The following is a 17,620-nucleotide window of genomic DNA, read 5'->3' as shown; positions in this document are numbered from 1 at the left end:
CAGCTTTCTTTAAAATCTAACCTTAGTTGGATGTTAGATCAGGAATGTATATTTTTTAAACAATCTTGTTTTTTTACTACGGTGTTTACCAGGATATTATTACGCTTTGCAAACACTTAATGATGGCAATGAAAAAAAATCTCTGTCACTTGGAGAAGACTTGCGATGCAATAAGGAATAAGAAAATATTTTTGATCTAAGGTTGGTCTATGAAAATTGACTATTTTGGAATTCAATTTTACAATTTTTTAGGGAGAAACCATGAGTGGGTCTGGGGGCCAGGCCCCTTTTCTGCCCCCCCTTATTTTCGCCAATGTTCATATGCAATGGAAATTTGGTATTGAAATAATTTTCAGTAGCAGGGACAACGAACTTCTACAAAGGCCGGAACAAATATGAGTTCCATATTTTGTTCTGTTAGTTTTTTTTGATAACGAAGGAGGTTGGAAATAAGAAATAAATGAATAAATTGATAATATCTCAAAACTCATCAGTTTTCTTAAAGAATTTTCTGGGAAAGCTAAATATTTGATTTTTTTTCAATAACAGTCTGAATTCTTCATTCGATTAATGAAATAAAGGCACGAAAAATCGAGGGGGAAGAAGGAAATAAAATTTGCTCCGGCCTAGTGACAGCCCTGAAGGATTTTATATTTGTGGTTGATCGTCACTTTGATATCTATGCAAATACTGAAATATTGCCTGGATAAAAAAACAAAGACAAAAGTAATTATGGAGCTATTTATGCAGTTTTTGGTTTTGAGTTTGAGTTAAAACTACAAAAAAGATCTCAGTAGCCACAGCGATACGTTGAGTTTTTTCTTTGGCATGTTTCCTTTCTTGAGCAAATATAGTTGATACAAAAGTATAAGATTGCTAATGGCGCTCCTTTTCGCATGATCAACATGTAGTTGGCTTCGATCTAGCAGCTAAAGTACCGGTACTACATTTGTCAAACTGATGTTGTTGATAAAAACAAACATGCACTAGGTACAGCATGATGCATGCATGGTAATCGGCCTAACTATGCTTATCAAAGCATATTTCAACAGAATACATATAATGGCTACAGCGCCACTAGCGTTCTTATACTAATGCTTCTACTGCAAATATCGGCTGTTTTTGTTGTATTTGTGAAATTCAAATTTCAGGTGGTTTACCGACAGCAATGGTAATGATGCCGGCTTACACGGTTGCCGCAAAACCCAGCCAGCGGACAATGACCTCTACAGGGTTACAGTTCCAAAACGTTTCTCCAAGTTTTTATGCTGGAAACTGTCACTTCCTGGAGATGGATTGAATCGTGAGCTGATTCGAACAATTCCGGTCCATCGAAACTGTTACATTACGATTACAGTCATGCCAGGTTTAAACCTTGTATTCTGCATAGTATGAAAGAGGCAGACTTGTATTGATTGTTATTTCGGGTGGAATCCCAAGTATTTACGGTTGCGACGAAATCTAATGCAGATGCGATGAAAAATTTCAGCACGCCATAGAAAAAACAAGAATTTTTGGAGCAGTAGGAATTCGGGAAACGTACAGATCGGTGTATTCTTCCTTCGTCAGTTTTATTACCCGAAAATGGATTGATTTAGTTAGATTTTGCAATGAATTTTACCTAAAAATGGTCGAAGACGAAGTACATGATAGGAAGAGGTTCAAGAGAAGACATTGTGAGCCATCCACCGCGAGTTTGCATCGGTGGTGTAAAAATCGAGGTGGTAGAAGAATTTGTGTACTTGGGCTCACTGGTGACTGCCGAAAATGATACCAGCAGAGAAATTCGGAGACGCATAGTGGCTGGAAATCGTACGTACTTTTGACCTGCAAGACGCTCCGATCGAATAGAGTTCGCCGTCGTACCAAACTGACAATCTACAAAACGCTAATTAGACCGGTAGTCCTCTACGGACACGAGACCTGGACGTTGCTCGTGGAGGACCAACGCGCACTTGAAGTTTTCGAAAGGAAAGTGCTGCGTACCATCTATGGTGGGTGCAAATGGCGGACGGTACGTGGAGGAGGCGAATGAACCACGAATTGCATCAGCTGTTGGGAGAACCATCCATCGTTCACACCGCGAAAATCGGACGACTGCGATGGGCCGGGCACGTAGCCAGAATGTCGGACAGTAACCTGGTGAAAATGGTTCTCGACAACGATCCGACGGGCACAAGAAGGCGAGGTGCGCAGCGGGCAAGGTGGATCGATCAGGTGGAAGATGACTTGCGGACCCTCCGTAGACTGCGTGGTTGGCGACGTGTAGCCATGGACCGAGCCGAATGGAGAAGACTCTTATATACCGCACAGGCCACTTCGGCCTTGTGGGGAATAAGGCGACCCTGAATAAAGCATTCGCATTTTTTGGTTGCATTGATATACAATGTAGAACGTATGTCTTATTTCATAATAAAAATAAAAAAGTAAACTAAAATATTTTCAAATGACAATAATGAAAAAAAGGATAACAAATTTGAAATTCAATCGTAGTAGGTATTTGAAATGCTAGCATGCTAAGAAGCTAATGAAAAGAAATTTGAAATTAAATCTTAGTAGGTGAACAGATTGTTCGACGGGTGACATAAAATATAAATGAAGATGATTCAGTGCTCGTTTCTTGAGGCGGAAGGACGCTCCAAAGCCTGTTTCCACGGAGAAGATTGGCAAATAGTTTGGCTACGACAATGGTGTAGTTGTTGCTTCCCTACAAGGTAATGCATTTTTTAGGTGATTGAAGAAAAAAAGCGAAATAAGGCAAAAAAAAGAATGATAAGCCTATGTACCTATAAATAAAATGGCAAAAAAATAATAATAAGCCAAAGTATGTCAGTGGTAAAAAAAGCAAAGCCGCAGACAACAAATAGAATGGCAAAAAATTCAAGGTAAGCTATAGAATATAACTGGCAAAAGAAAATGGTAAGCCATTCGGGAAGTCAAAATGGCAAAAAATAATGGTATGCCATGAAGCAAATTTTATGGAAAAAGCTACATTGAGAAATGCATATTTGAAACAAAGTGGATTGAATTTTGAAATTTGTACACCACCAGAAAGTTGATAGGTAAGATCCAACTGGACGTGTAAAGAGTTGAGGGCTGTTGATCTAAATATTGTGAGCTCGAACCCCAGAGATGTGTGATTCGGCGAGTAGCCATTTCATGTAATGTTGTTTAGATCAGAAGTTCCCAAACATTTTGGATAAGTGAACCACCTGACAGAATTCCATATTCCTTGCGATCTACCAGGTTCTAAATGAATCTTTAGAAGTTGGATAAAAATGAGTTTGCGTTTGATGGAAGAAATCATTAAAAAAATACTTCATACCCCTTCATTGGAATTGAATTGGAATTGGATTTTGATTAGATTTGGATTTGATTTGGATTTGGATTTGATTTGGATTGAATTTGGGTTGTATATGGATTGATTTGATTGATTTGATTGATTTGGATTGATTTGGATCGATTTGGATTGATTTGACTGATTTGATCGATTTGATTGGATTTGGATTGGATCGATTGACTGGATTGACTGGATTTGACCTGGATTGATTTGATTGATTTGGATTGATTGGATTGATTTGATTGATTTGGATTGATTTGGATTGGATTTGATTGATTTGGATTGATTTGATCGATTTGATTGATTTGACTGGATTTGATTGATTTGGATTGGATTTGGATTGATTTGATTGATTTGATTGGATTTGGATTGATTTGACTGGATTTGGATTTGATTTGGATTGATTTGATTGATTTGGATTGATTTGATTGATTTGGATTGGATTTGATTGATTTGGATTGATTTGGATTGATTTGATTGACTGGATCGACTCTGATTGGATTTGGATTGATTGATTTGGATTGATTTGATTGGATTTGATTGATTTGATTGGATTTGGATTGATTTGATTGATTTGGATTGATTTGGATTGATTTGATTGGATTTGGATTGATTTGACTGATTTGGATTGATTTGGATTGGATTTGGATTGATTTGGATTGATTTTGATTGATTTGGATTGATTTGGATTGATTTGGATTGATTTGATTGATTTGGATTGGATTTGGATTGATATTTGATTGGATTTGGATTGGATTTGGATTGGATTTGGATTGGATTTGGATTGGATTTGGATTGGATTTGGATTGGATTTGGATTGGATTTGGATTGAATTTGGATTGGATTTGGATTGGATTTGGAGTGGGATTGGATTGGATTCGGATTGAAGCTGTCATTGATATTTACAAATTCGCAGGTATAAAAAAAGAATACAATTGAATTCACGTTTTCGTATAAACAGCTCCAAATAATTTGTTTATCAGAATAAACAGTAAAAGAGTAGAGACGGTGAATATTGTAAAGAATAAGGCGACCCTGAATAAAGCATTCGCATTTTTTGGTTGCATTGATATACAATGTAGAACGTATGTCTTATTTCATAATAAAAATAAAAAAGTAAACTAAAATATTTTCAAATGACAATAATGAAAAAAAAATAACAAATTTGAAATTTAATCGTAGTAGGTATTTGAAATGCTAGCATGCTAAGCTAATGAAAAGAAATTTGAAATTAAATCTTAGTAGGCTAACAGATTGTTCGACGGGTGACATATAATATAAATGAAGATGATTCAGTGTTCGTTTCTTGAGGCGGAAGGACGCTGATTGATTATCGGCGTCCAAAGCCTGTTTCACGGAGAAGATTGGCAAATCGTTTGGCTACGACAGGCCTTAGTCTGAATAAATAATGAATAAAATTTTACCTAAAAAATAAATACGGGCTGAATTTGAAAACCTAAAAGTTAATTTCTGGGGCATCCATTTGGTAATGGTATTTAGCATATAAATTAGGCGGGGTCAGTGGTGTACCCAGAAAATTGGTCGGGGTTTTCTGAATATTTTTTTTTCGAAAAACAAAATTTCTTCCAAAGATGTTGTCTCTGGGGGTGGGTGTTTATGCTCAAAACCAATTTCGTGGCTACGCCATCAAGGGGTTCATTGTAAGTAAAGAGATCACTGGTGGCGCTCGAACCTGGTAATGGAGGGCACCAACATTTTGGCGTAATTGATTAATTTATTATTTGGCGTCAATAGTAACAACTATTTAATTGGAGGCGTTGATCAGTCAAGGATAAACCAGTTTAAAAAATCAGACAGTTCAAAATATAAAAAAATGCATTTTATCGTCTATATCTATAAAATACATTTATTGGAAAGGTTTCTAGAAATTGTTTGAAATATTTTCCCAAACCTTCCAATTCGAAAATCATTTCAGGTATTCCTTCGGATTCCATCGGAAATTCCGTTCCTCGGACTATTTTCCAGTGATTTATGCGAATTTGCAGCAAGAATCCTTTCCACATTTCTAGAGCAAGATTTAAGAAATTTCTTTGGGAATTTCCCGAACGAATTCCTAACGGAGTTTATAGAGGAACTCTTGAAGGCATTTCCGACATTCTTAAATTCTCCCAAGAATTCCTCCAGAAATTACTTGGGAGATGAATCCATAAATTCCTTTGAAAATTCCTGCCAAATTTCATACATCAAATCGTCTTCTTTTTTATGTTCGCATTATTTTCACTGCCGAGAGCTTCTCATTTGCTCAGATGTAAAATGGGCTATCATTTCATAAGATATCAAAAGCAATAGGAAATAATCAAAATTATCAAAAATAAAACGCAACACAAAATTTAGTCAAATAAATCTGTGGCGCCTACGTTGATTGTTTTTTTCTGTTGCGTGACGTGAGAGTAAATCGACGGTTTCCTTACTAGGAAAATATGTTTTCAACTATGTAATAATTAAAGCAAAAAGCAGTTCTTACAATTGCGAAATTCATCTAAATAAAGCATTATTGACCATTCAGTCTAGAGACATAGACTTTCAGGGGTTTTGAGACTTTGGGTGGTTTTTTGGGGGTTGGTACAAGAACGAGGCTGTTTTAGTTGTCGATGACAGGATGACGGTAATTTGAACGTTAGAGATTTTAAAAGATTTTCGTATAGGAGTTTTGAAGGAATATCTTGATCAGGCTTGTAAAATGTCATCTGCATGTCATTTGATTAATTTGTTCATAACATTCTTTAGAAGCCAAATTTATTCCATAATTTTAGATGTGCTCATAACGCTTAAGTAGGGCTATATTTTTGTCCAAAGGTACATTGCTCTAAATATAACATCTAAGGCTGGAGAGTGAAAACTCTCCAAAATGTCACGTGTCATTTGACATAATGTCATTTGAATGACATTTTGCCTCCTACGCCCCAGATTACATATTTACAGCAATGTCTTGTTAGACAAAGTTGTAGGCGCATTTAAGAGCTAAAAGTTCGTCATACATCATGAATTGATAGCTACCTTCTGAAAAAAAATTCTGGGAAAATTATACAAACGAATGCAAATGACATTTTACAACACTGGTCTTGATGCATTTCTAAAAGAATTTCTGGATCTACTCAGCGAAGTAGTTTCCTGAGAATTTGCCGAAAAAATTCCTGAAGAAAATTCCGAAGGAATTCTTGGAGGAATGCACTGAGAAAGAGAATTTCGGAAATTCCTTCAGGAGTTCCTTCGAAAATTTCTTTAGGAATTCGTTCGGGGAGCCGAGGGTAAGGCATTTCTGACAGACTAACCAAATTAATTTCTGAGTGTATTTTTTACAATGTTCTGAAAACTGAAATGTAAATATGTACATTATGTAGAAGATTTTGATTTGAAAAATATATTGGTGGTAACCACTTTCCTTCTATGGGACTTCCTTCGAATCCACGACCCTCAGTACGCTAGACTGGTGCTTTTTGGCAAGTCTTAATCCCAGATTCAATACAGGGTTTGTTTTACTACTTTCCGATTTTCGAGGAATTCCTGGAGAAATTCCTGGCAGAATTCTGAAGGAATGCCTTCAGATAAAAGATATTTTAGTTACAAGATAAAGATTGTCGCTTCGGTTCCCTTTGTTCTACTGTTCGAAACATGTTGGGTACCAAACTGTCAAATCGTATGTATTTTTCCTTCATTGATAATTAGCACCCTATCTTCGCCAGCAAAGATGTTCCAGATAGCGATGACAGCGATCATCTTTATCTTGTAACTAAAATATCTTTTCTTCAGATGTTCCTGAACGAATTCTTGCAGGAGATACTGAAGTAATTTCCTATAGAATTCTGTCGAAATTTAGAAATTTAAATGAAAATTCCAATAAGTATTTGTTTGGAAATTCTATTGGTATTTCTTTGCGGATTTTGTGAAAAAACATTTCGGAAATAATATATAAAATAGAACAACTTTGGTGTTTATAATTAAATTTAGGGGAAAACATTCGTTAGGAAAATTATTTTGAGCTTTTTAGTGACAAGTGAAAACATTCGATTTGTTGGATTACGTGTCCCACCGTGCATCAGTTTAATTCCGGTGATTATTAAAATTAACGGAAAATCAGTTTTTTTTTATAACAACAATTTCAGTGAAAATATTCAATTTGGGGGGTCACGTGCCCCACCGTGTATCAGCCGCCAGTGAATCTGATCTCTAACTGTTCGTGAGTCACCAGGCAGCCTAATGTGTAGCATTTTAAATAATGTGGTTTTAAATTTGAACCAAGCTTTATTTTACATTACCGTGTACACACTAAGTTTTTCTTTCTCAAGTGAAGTAAATTTAAAAACGGAATCTTGGCAAAAGAATTCGTTTGTTACTGATTTTCAGCAAAATATTTACCATATATCAGCAACCAAAACGTCACTTCTACTGAGATATCGGCAAAAGTCATGTTTGCGGCGTTGCCCACCTCGGGAAAATAAACAAAAAAGCTGAGATCTCGGCGAAAAATTAAGTGTGTAGATTCAAATTTACTTCGGTTTGAAAATAGATCAAGCATGATTGCTTTTGCGTTTATTTTCAAACGTGAGCATCAGTCCAGTATGACGAAAAGCCTGATGCAGAAGAAAATAATAAATTCTTTTTTCTGCAGCTATTTTATCCCATCTGCGCGCCGCAACATTGTATCAATTTCTGATCGATCAAATCATTATACTAAACAGATCGCCCTTCCTCCGACTGGCTAGCATCTCGATCGAAGTAAATCAACCTCCCTGAGAAAATGCTTCCGTTTCGAACGTCGGTAGCCTATTTTAGCGGCGCGTCGTCGTCGTCGGTTGGCTAAACGCTTTGATTGGTGCATTTCATAGCGGCGTCGAAGCGCAAAACGAGCACAAACGCTTCAGCTCAGCTCACGCATTGCTAAGTACCCCATCATTCGGGGTGCAGCATGCACCGCAACGCATCGCAACGGAAACCGAGTATGACTGATCCTCGCCGTTGCTGGTTTCCGCGAGATAAAATTGTCAAATGAAGATCTTGTGTGTCATTTTGCTTCCTGCTACCGACTATACTACTGCTGCTGATGATGGGACGGTATGAAGACATTGTCTTCATTCCGTCAATCACTTACTTCGACTGCCAATCAATACTGATCACTTGGGAACGTCCGTGTTATCAGCAGGGATGCCATATACCAGTCAGATGCTTGATATTATATTTAAATTATAGATATTAAATAGCTCATAAATTTAGTTTATAGAGGTTTATATTATTACATAGCCAGAGAGAAAATCAATTACGAGACGAGCTAGCCCAGGGCTGAAAGTCTCGCTAATAAAGACAAAAAAGGAAGAAAATCAACTTGGGAAGTATTTTAGCATATTGTTTGGAAGGACAATGCACGCTCAAACAACTTGTTTGGTGCCGTGACCTCTATAAGAGGTCCATGTATGATGTTTTGAAGCTAATTTGTCAACTATACATGAAGCATTATAGAACCAATCCCACCGTTTCCTTCCTTCCTTCCTCAAAGGCTCTACATTCCAATTGAACTTGGCCTGCTTTTTCAACTTACTATTCTATAAGCATTTCCTCATAAGCGGGCTTGGCAGTCGATATGACTATCGCTTCTGTCTCATATGCAGGAGGTCGTGGGCTCAATCCCAGGATCGTCCCATTCATCCTATTTTCTATCTTTCTCTTCATTTCTCATATTCTAGCAATCGCTAGAACAGGAAATGGACTTCCATACTGTTTATTACTATTCCTATACCTTCAGTATAGTATTCAGTATGAGTATTCTATCAGTAATCTGCAAGAATTGGAAATGAACTATAGAGCTCGTTTCCACATCCAATTAGAAATTCCATCAGTTACCTTCTCCTATCTATCACATTGGCAGCTCGTTAACCAAGACGGACCTCTGCCTCTCCAACCCAACCCAGAAATTCCAACAAATTCCGCATGAGCTCGTGGCAAGTGCAGAGGTATATTCGGCTTGCAGTGGGCGAGTGATTGCATCATCATTTCCTCCCCTTCCCTACATTGACTTGCATTCTGACGTGGCAGGCGCCAGTATGATTTAACAAATGAGATCACCAGTACTTGTACATTGAAGATGTGTGCTAGTCCCAAGAAAACATCTGTTGGTTCCTGTGCAAGAACAGCTGATCTGGTCATAATGGAGTAGCAACTACGAGCAGTCAATCAAGCTCAAGCTCAAGCTTACTATTCTATAAGCATTTCCTCAGTTATTAATTGAAAGATTTTCTATGCCCGCCATTGCATGAGCCTGTATCTTGTGTGGCCAGTACAATGGATACACTATGCCCAGGGTGTCGAAAAGTTTTCTAACCCGAAAACATCCTAGACTGGACTGAGAATCGAACTCGCCATCTCCGGATTGACAATCCTACGCCTTTGTTTCGCAAGGCTACATGGAGACCCCGTGGATCCCACCGTTGCTCATCTCCACTTCAATTATTCATCGTTGGAAACCATCACAGTCGAGTCATACCAGTCAACGACAAGGTCTTGTATTTGGGATCGGTAAAGAGGTTCTAAGAAATTCAAATACGGGCAATATTCCTTTTTTCTTGAGCTTTACGTGTCTTAAAATATCTACGATCTCTAGCCAACGTCTCAGACGAATCAAACTGAACTGTTTGCAACGAGCCACCGGGACGCACATTTGCCACAAGCTCGATGGAAGCTTCTGAGTTGCCCGTAGTGGTTGAGCCCTTCCCGCCAACGACCTGCAGCCGTCCTCGTCCTGTGTATGGTTTTAATGAGGAAATCTTCTAAATCCCAAACGCATGTGTCTCTGGGTATGCGGTTAGCGACGTCAATCGTCTAGACGCATTTGCTATGGAGTGTTTGGATTCGATTTCCGCCACGGTAAAGCGGAAACTTTTCCTGATCGAAAAATTCTCCCCTGGTCCACTGGGTGTGTCTTGTCCGTGTTCAGTGTGTACGAACTCTGGTCGAAGGCGGTGTTCCTGTCTTTTTAGTGCCATTTTTCTTACGAGCCTACATTGTTTTCTGTACACCGTGTCCCAGTCCTGAATCAAATGCTGCCGCAACACTTCATAGAATTGCAAGCCTCGAACAGGTTTGGACAACGATCGATTGATTTGCACCCCCTGAAAGGCCACTAAATCCTGGTCGATGCTGCAAAATCATCACAAGAAGGAGAGCTTAACCTTTAAAAAGTTCGCAAAACAAGCTAGTTTTCCCCTGTTGGTTACGGGCGACACGTAAATGCTGTTTTGTCTCCGACAAATTCCTAACCAAAAGAAAATGGACCAATCAGCAAAGCGGAAAGGTGGTGGATCGAATAAGACATTGGCTGCGAACCGGCCCCGAAGGCAAGAAGAAGAGGCTCGTCGGATGCTATTATTGCAGAAAACTTGGAAGTTCGCCCGCGATCCGGCAAAGGAACCTAGATAAGGAAAAGCTACTAGTTCGATTTGCGCGAGTTGCGGCATAACGGGTGATGAAGCTTGTGCCATGGGTCGACTATTCCGCACGGCAAATGCTGGGTAAAGCGTACCATTGGTACCTCGCGTATCTGAAAGAATTAAAATAAACTCCGTCTCGCGGTCCTTATGGCCTATTATCCAGCAACTCCCAGTCCTCAAGATCGAGTAACCAACCCCTGGTGGGAACTATGTTCCTCTTCTGAGATGCAAATCTTATCAAGCGTGTCTGTTCCCCATATCAGGGGCGGCTGATCACCGTCCGAATGCCAGTAAGGCACCCTTAGCAGAATTGTGCACCATAGTCTGCCAGAAATTTAGGCGGAATGGTCCTCCGGAAATTTAGGGGGTTGGACTCTTCGTAGGTGCAGCATCGATGCAAAATGCGAATGCCGTATGCAAGGGAAGACACCAAGTGAGTCCGAATCTGAGTCAAAATAATTAATGCACTTGGTTCACACGAGCGCCTGCGGCCAGATTGAGGTCCCATTCGTTGGTGATTGTCGGTATTTGTTTTTTGCGTTGTTTGCGATTTTTTGTTTCTGGATTTGGATTTATCAAAATTTGTTGAATATGTAGTTTTGTTAGCGATTTCAACTCTCCAAACCACCAATAAACCAACTCCAGAGATTTTTTTAACTTTATTTTACCACTCCAGAGATGGATTTTTCTTGATCCGAAAAGGTCCGATATTGATTTCGTGTCCACGACCTTAGGCATAATGGACGTTAGGCATAATTCTGCCAGTTTGATGTCATGTGCTGTTCTTTTAGTCATTTGATGCCTATCGTCCATTATACCTAAAGTATTTATGCCGAATGTCCTTATGTCTTTTTTTGGAATTTGCAAGAATTTGAAGATAGTTAGCAATCCTATCTGCTTTAATCATATCTGGACAAAATTTACAAGGGTTAACAAAACTCATAAAAGAAAACATATTTGATATGTCACGAAAACAATTGGCGATTTAAAACTCATTCCCTTTGTCAGGCTGTTTAATTACATATTGAATATGATTTGTTACGCTTTTCCAACTTATCATCTCCGTGGTGTTCATTATAACCGGCCTTTAAGATCTCTAACTATTTTTTTATAAAATTCCAGCCCGGTACTGTAAGGATCCTTATACTTACATAATTTGGAAACAGTCGTAAATTATAACAAAACTTTTAAAATTACTTTTGATTTTATGTCCTCAGTAAGGAAGAGGAGATAAATAAAGGTTTCATCCAGTCCTACAATACTTGGGATCGTGAAAGACAGGGATTGGAATCCTATGGACGTTTTGTTAGATTCTAGGAGAGGTAAGAAAGGCGAAGTTTTTTTTTAAATATATTTATTTCCGAGATTTTCAGCTCGTGGCTCATATCGTTAAAGGTGATTTTTTATGTAGGTCGTCTACGCCCAGGTAGGTCGTCGGCCCAATCTAAAATATTTTCGAAACATACTGCGACGCAGAAGATGCGGAGAACTACGACACAGCGGAAAAAGATTCGACGGAGGACCAATTTGAGGATGCAGCGGCATGGAGACGTTGCGTCTCAAACCGCGCGTCCATTTCCTGGCTGTCGTCTCCGGCATAACGAAACAGGTCAGAGATGAACAGCAAACATACTTCGACGCGATCAAAGGACCTGAAGCAGCCGTTTGACAGGCAGAAATGCAGTAGGATATTGAAGCTCTTTATGAAACTGGATACCTGGGAACTCATCGCCTTATCTCATGGGCGCAAACCCGTAGGCTGCAAAATGGACATTTAAAAAGAAGGAAGGCAGGGCAGAAACGAGTAGTATTGGTCAAGAATATAAAGAGGATGTCGACACTGCATTTCCCAGCCATCAAGAGAAGATACAAATCGAATACCTGTATCTCGAGCAAAAGGACGAGACCGAATTACCAATAAAAGCTCCATTCCGTAGTTCACGCTCTACGTCGCGCTAAACACACGGCCAAACATCTGCGTGGCTGTCTCACTGCACTGTCGTGACTGTCACCAACTCTGCCAACCGAGACTGTACTAAAACAATGAGTGATCTCCGATATCGAAAGGCCACAATGAACTATCAATTGCTAAATAGGCTCTGGGATCGCCAAACTGATTGCTTTGTCAGTGCAGATTGGGTCGGCCACGAAGGCAACAGAGAGACGCATTATGAAGTCCTCATGAAATTCGGCGGTGGTGTCGTCAACTAAAGAACACAAAATAATTTAACTGTAGGCGCAGTTCCCGCAAGTTCAAACCTTACTTTTTAAATTTTCGCGAATTTAGAATATAAAGGAACAACCATAATTTACGTAACGGTGGAAATAAAGGCTGGTTTTATTTCCGGTTCTGATAAATACGGTTAAATGGAAATTAACAAACAGCTATAATAGTAACATAATAAAGTAACAATACTAGTCTGCCTGGTTGTATCGTTAAAAATTCAAAGGATAAAGATTTCCATAAATCTGAAAAGATTCATTGCCATCTATAAGAACCAGAAATATCCCTAAGTTCACATGAAATCATGGATGTATGTTTGAAGGGAAAGTCAAAAGTCCCAAGGACCCTAACATTTGTGCGGATCTACCTCTGTAATATTTCTTAAATCACTAAAAGAGTTTTCGGAATTCGTGAGATCTTTTGAAGATCATAAGATGTCATGCATCTTTGAAAACCTTTGTAAAACCAGAAAATGAAATGTTTGTTCTGATAATCGTACAATCAAGATCATTTTTCATTAAGACATTATTGTGTGTACGGATATATCATTTATATCAAAATAATGCCTGGTGTTTTAATTATTGTCACCACTGTATTATAGATACGTAAGAAGATTTTTTTTCTTTATCTGAAATACGAAAAGGATTTTATGATATTCGCTAAGCATCGTCTCAGAATTTAGTTCCAACGCAATAACGTTGCCCCCCCTGGCACCACTGGTTCGTCGCACTGGACATTGTCATTGGCGATGAAAGCAGACACGCGCTCGCCTCTTATGATCCCCCTGCGGACACGGTTTTGGGGGGTGGGAGAAAAGCATATTTTCACGACCGCTCAACGCGAGACGAACGAACGAGCGAACGATTTTTCATGGCCATAAAAGGCGACTCCCCACAGAAGCACAACAAGCGACCAGAGCACCAACGTAGAACCGTAATTCTGGTGTATGGGTTTGATCGACTACTAGCGGCTCAGTTTTGACGGTTGTTTACATTCAGAACGGAGGCGGCGGCGGCGGCTGCTGGAATGCCGCAGCAGGCTTTCTGGGCCTGCTGGCACCCGCCACTGGTCTAGGAATTCGGGAGGAATTTGTCTCGCCGCTACACGTTACACAATGCGCGCGGTGACAAACGAACGACTCAGCGAAAACGCAAGGGGTATTTCACAAACCCGAAACGAAGATGATTCACGTTATTTTTAAATCCACCACCGCACACCACCGAAACTTAACGGCGACGGCGATGGTAGACTCTGCTCATCAGATCACTATTTAGTTAGTACAGTAGATATGTATATACAGATCTAGGGTTTCCTTTAGAATATCACCTTTAGTAATCCTTAACACAGCGAGGTATTGTACGCCAGGAACTATCTCTGACTTGGTGGCTTTTTTCAGCGATGATTTGTTGAACTGATTCCGTAGGGATTATTCACCACATGTCCTCGATCACACGTTGGTTGACTTTGGAGTTCCTCCTTCAGGGGACTTTTGTTCTAGGCTATTCTTTGGCTTTGATTATTCACTAAATCACTTGAAGGTTGCATTGATTATTCAACTAGTGATCATCTTCCTCAAGGCATAAATTATGCAAGATATCACTGGGTTCCGTTCACAGTTAGTCACAATAAGGTTTTCGCTTAGGAAAGCAAAACACAAACACTGATATGGGGGTTCACGACGGAAGTTGATAATCGAATCAAAAAGTACGGGGAAAAGCTCAAAAGATCCGAAAATGGTCTCCTTATTATTTTTCTTCGGCCCTCGGGTTTTCACTGGTCGTGCTAGTCCGGCGCGGCACACGATATTGCTGCTCCTGCTGGACTATTCGCGTCTGAGTTAGTTGAAGTCGGATGTACTACTAACTGGCCACGGCCGTAGCGATTGAAGAAAAGCGGGCTGCCGTTTGCTTAACTATCTCGTGTCACGGTTGATGGTATGGCACGGCACGGTGCGGTGCGGCGCAACGCGTTCAACTGTGAAAGAAAACGGGCATGGGTACGACGAAAAAAAAAACAAACTTTTCTTTTCCACGATACGATCGTTGAAAGCGACAACGACGAGCGGTGATCGAGCAGGGAAATAGAGCGCTTGCGCTGGCTTGAAATGACCACGGCACATAGTGGAGGAGTCTAGAAGCGAAAGCTGGATTAAAGCAATTCGTTTTTCTGGCATATTAGAAACGTTTATTACCTCTATTAATCAGAGTGATGGAATAGAAAAACAGTAGAAGCATAAGTATTAGAACGCTAGAGGCGCAGTTATCAGTATTTGTGATAAACATGATTAAAAAAAAAAAAAAAAAAAATGATTCAACAATAGTTACCTGGATTCTACATCTAGGGTTTGGTCGGTACCTTAAATCTCAAATTTATTGGTTTATTTGTTTTGGTTTGCTTGTTTTCAAGTACACTGTGTCAAAAAAATGTCCATCATGTGCGCATATAAAAATCAGAGTTGCAGCACTCTTGATTTATTCGACATCTAATAAGGCCCCTTTGGTTTGTCTGTACTCGAGATATCAAAAAGTACGTCCAATCGATAAATTTAATAATAGTTACATGAATGAGGCTCGGAAGCCTCCTTTCAAGAGGCTCGGAAGCCTCCTTTCAAGAGGCTCGGAAGCCTCCCTTCAAGAGGCCTGGAAGCCTCCTTTCAAGAGGCTCGGAAGCCTCCTCCAAGAGGCTGGAAGCCCATCTGCCAAGAGGGCTCAGCCTCCTTCCAAGAGGCCTGAAACCTCCTTCAAGAGGCCTGAAGCCTCCTCTCAAGAGGCTCGGAAGCCCTCCCTTCAAGAGGCCCGGAAGCCTCCTTCAAGAGGCTCGGAAGCCTCCTTCAAGAGGGCCTCGGAAGCCTCCTTCCAAGAGGCCTGAAGCCCTTCAAGAGGCCCGGAAGCCTCCTTCAAGAGGCTCGGAAGCCTCCCTTCAAGAGGCCTGGAAGCCTCCTTCAAGAGGCTCGGAAGCCTCCTCCAAGAGGCCTGGAAGCTCCTCCTTCAAGAGGCCTGGAAGCCTCCTTTCAAGAGGCCTCGGAAGCCTCCTTCAAGAGGGCCTGGAAGCCTCCTTCAAGAGGCCTGGAAGCCTCCTTTCAAGAGGCTCAAGCCTCCTTCAAGAGGCTCAGCCTCCTTCAAGAGGCTCGGAAGCCTCCTTCAAGAGGGCTCGGAAGCCCTCCTTCAAGAGGCCTCAGCCTCCCTTCAAGAGGCCGGAAGCCTCCCTTCAAGAGGCCCTGGCTCCTTCAAGAGGCCTCAGCCTCCTTCAAGAGGCCTGGAAGCCCTTCAAGAGGCCCGGAAGCCTCCTTCAAGAGGCCTCAGCCTCCTTTCAAGAGGCCCGGAAGCCTCCTTCAAGAGGCCAGCCCCTTTCAAGAGGCCCGGAAGCCCTTCAAGAGGCCTGGAAGCCCTCCTTTCAAGAGGCCTGGAAGCCTCCTTCAAGAGGCCTGGAAGCCTCCTTTCAAGAGGCCTGGAAGCCTCCTTCAAGAGACCCGGAAGCCTCCCTTCAAGAGACCTGGAAGCCTCCTCTTCAAGAGGCCTGGAAGCCTCCTTCAAGAGGCCTGGAAGCCTCCCTTCAAGAGGCCTCAGCCTCCTTCCAAGAGGCCTGGAAGCCCTCCTTAAGAGGCCTGGAAGCCTCCTTTAAGAGGCCTCAAGCCTCCTTTCAAGAGGCCTGGAAGCCTCCTTCAAGAGGCCTGGAAGCCTCCTTTCAAGAGGCCTGGAAGCCTCCTCAAGAGGCCTCAGCCTCCTTCAAGAGGCCTGGAAGCCTCCTCTCAAGAGGCTCAGCCTCCTTCAAGAGGCCCGGAAGCCTTCAAGAGGCTTGGAAGCCTCCTTCCAAGAGGCCCGGAAGCCCCTCCAAGAGGCCTGGAAGCCCTCCCTTCCAAGAGGCCTGGAAGCCTCCTTCAAGAGGGCCTCGGAAGCCTCCCTTCCAAGAGGGGCTCGGAAGCCTCTCCAAGAGGGCTCCAGGCTCCCTCCAAGAGGCCTGGAAGCCTCCTTCCAAGAGGCCTGGAAGCCCTCCAAGAGGCCAGCCCTTCCAAGAGGCCTGGAAGCCTCCTCCTCCAAGAGGCCTGGAAGCCTCCTCCAAGAGGCCCGGAAGCCTCCTTCCCAAGAGGCCTCCCGGGAAGCCCTCCTCCAAGAGGCTCAGCCTCCTTCAAGAGGCCTGGAAGCCTCCTTCAAGAGGCCTCCAGCCTCCTTTCAAGAGGCCTGGAAGCCTCCCTTCAAGAGGCCTGGAAGCCCTTCAAGAGGCCGAAGCCTCCTTCAAGAGGCTCGGAAGCCTCCTTCAAGAGGCCTGGAAGCCTCCTCCAAGAGGCCTGGAAGCCTCCTCCAAGAGGGCTCAGCCTCCTTTCAAGAGGCCTGGAAGCCTCCTTCAAGAGGCCTCGGAAGCCTCCTTTCAAGAGGCCCTCGGAAGCCTCCTTCAAGAGGCCTGGAAGCCTCCTTCCAAGAGGCCCAAGCCTCCCTTCCAAGAGGCCTGGAAGCCTCCTCTCAAGAGGCCCGGCCTCCTTCAAGAGGCCCGAAGCCTCCTCCAAGAGGCCCGGTGCCTCCTTCAAGAGGCCTGGAAGCCTCCTCTCAAGAGGGCCTGAGCCTCCTCCAAGAGGCCCAGCCTCCTTCAAGAGGCCCGGAAGCCTCCCTTCAAAGAGGCCTG

At 41.9% G+C, this 17,620-nt stretch overlaps 1 protein-coding gene across 1 annotated transcript in view; it reads right to left on the bottom strand.

Annotated features, from left to right (window-relative positions):
- LOC134207600 (nucleolar protein dao-5-like) overlaps nucleotides 1–14,928 on the bottom strand; it is a 33,635-nt gene extending 18,707 nt beyond the window's left edge. Inside the window, exon 1 of the mRNA XM_062683308.1 lies at nucleotides 14,330–14,928. The gene's annotated coding sequence lies outside the window, so the exon portion shown is untranslated. The remainder of the gene's footprint in view (nucleotides 1–14,329) is intronic.
- Between the last annotated feature and the right edge of the window lie 2,692 nt (nucleotides 14,929–17,620).

Source organism: Armigeres subalbatus, chromosome 1 (assembly GCF_024139115.2).
Source record: "Armigeres subalbatus isolate Guangzhou_Male chromosome 1, GZ_Asu_2, whole genome shotgun sequence".
Taxonomy (NCBI): Eukaryota; Metazoa; Arthropoda; class Insecta; order Diptera; family Culicidae; genus Armigeres; species Armigeres subalbatus.
This window is presented reverse-complemented; position numbering and strand designations above follow the sequence as displayed.